This window comes from Silene latifolia, chromosome Y, assembly GCF_048544455.1.
Source record: "Silene latifolia isolate original U9 population chromosome Y, ASM4854445v1, whole genome shotgun sequence".
Classification (NCBI taxonomy): Eukaryota; Viridiplantae; Streptophyta; class Magnoliopsida; order Caryophyllales; family Caryophyllaceae; genus Silene; species Silene latifolia.
This window is the reverse complement of record NC_133538.1, coordinates 323,031,002-323,032,952: the sequence shown is the minus strand read 5'-3', so window position 1 is coordinate 323,032,952 and position 1,951 is coordinate 323,031,002. Positions and strand designations below refer to the sequence as shown.

At 43.7% G+C, this 1,951-nt stretch overlaps 1 non-coding gene across 1 annotated transcript; it reads right to left on the bottom strand.

Moving 5' to 3' along the window:
- Nucleotides 1–825: 825 nt before the first annotated feature.
- Nucleotides 826–932, bottom strand: LOC141635959 (small nucleolar RNA R71). The gene has a single exon (XR_012540607.1). It is a non-coding gene; the product is annotated as a small nucleolar RNA R71 (small nucleolar RNA).
- Nucleotides 933–1,951: the final 1,019 nt, after the last annotated feature.

Below are 1,951 nucleotides of genomic sequence, written 5' to 3'. Positions count from 1 at the left end.
TTAGACAACTATTTATTGCATCGCCTCTCTGTTGTTCGACCCTGACTGCCACTATCTATAGTAGTAGTTTGGATTATAAATTTATCTTTGGTACTCTACGACGGTATCAAATTTTGGCGCCGTTGCCGGGGAGGCAATTGTTTAATTTTAGTTGTTTTTATTTTAGTCTTTTTCTTAATTTAAGGGACACCTGTTCCATAAACTATTCTCATAATCTACTTGTAGTTTCTTCTTATGCGGAGGTCACATGGTGGTGAATTACGACCATTAGATCCTGAGATCGAAAGGACTTTGCATGAGTTGAGACGATCATCTAGAGTATTGCCGACAGAGGAAGAGCTGAGTACTCTGTCCAGTTACTACGAGAACGAGCTATTTGAGGAGGATCCACCTTCATCTCCTATTTCTACTTCTTCAGCTCAGATCGTTACATCTCCATATATGACTGAAGAAGCAAGTATAGCCAGTCACTCCGAACCAAAAGCCGAAAATCTCTATAAGGGATTCGCGTTGCCAGCCGGGACGGAAAGGAAATTCGAACCGAAAACGTCTTACATTAACTTGGTTGAGAGAAGCTAATTTGGGGGAGCTTCAAATGAAGATGCGGCTAAACATATGGAGACATTCATTGACTACTGTTGTTCCATACCCCCACCAGCAGGTGTGACCTAGGACCAGGTAAAGGAGATGATGTTCATATTCTCGCTTCGTGAGGCTGCAAGGGAATGGTACCGAGATCTGGATCGAGCTGCTAACAGGATTACAGATTGGAATTCGCTGGCCCTAGCATTCTATAAGAAATATTTCTCTACATCGAAGACCAATACGATTAGAGCTCAGATCACAAGCTTTAAACAGGGTCCTGATGAAAATTTTCATGAGGCATGGGTCCGTTTCAAAAGACTGGTGCAAACTATTCCGCACCATAGGTTTGAGAAATGGTTTCTGTGCAACCAATTCTATAATGGTCTTTATGATGATCAGAGAGCTATCCTAGATGCTGCAGCTAATGGGAGATTTCAAGAAAATAGCGGTGAAATAAAGGGGTGGAAAATCATCGATGACCTAGCCACCCATAAAGCTGAGAATGGGAATTCTAGAGGAAATCAGAGAAGATCAGCTGAATCTCCTGCGGTAGCTGCAATAGAAGTCCTTACTGCGAGATTCGACAAGATAGATTTTGGAGGATCTCAAAAAGGAGGGATATATAAAGTTAATGCAATTTCAGACGGTCTCTTTACATACAAAAGATATGGAGGAGAGGGACATGTTTCAGAGTTTTGTACTAGTTCGAATGAAACATGTGCTGCCTTTCAACATTATAGGCAGACGGGTACTTATCCCGATTCCTCTAATATCCACCCTAATTTGAGGTGGACTAATCAGAATGTCCTTAATCCGGGTCAACCACCGCAGCAGCAGCAGCAGAGTTATGTGCCCCCTCATAAGCAGCAGCAGTATCAAAAGCCTACCTATGTGCCTCAGCAGCAGCAATTTCAAGGTTCTGATATTTCTGAATTGAAAAACATGGTTCAGAATTTGTCGGGTTTGCTGCAAATGGAGTCTCTAGCTAGAGAGACTTCTACAAAAATTTTGGAGAGTCAAATTGCCCAGCTGGCAAGCAAAAGTGCAACTCGAGCTCCGGGGCATTTACCGTCGCAGCCGGATCAAAAAGAGACTCTAAATGCGGTCACTTTGAGGAGTGGGTCTACCCTTGATGGGCCCGCTATGGTCGAAGATGTTACTGAAAAAGATGAGGCGGAACTAAGCAAGAAAAAGGTCGGAGTGAACAGTAGCAAGAAAAAGACGATCAACAGGTATGTCAGTCGATCGACTGACACGCCTGGTCGATCGACCAGCTCGTGCAACAGTGCAGTTTCTGTTCCTGAGGAAGCCAGTCGATCGACTGGCCTACATGGTTGATCGACTGAAGATACTGCTGATCGTGAAC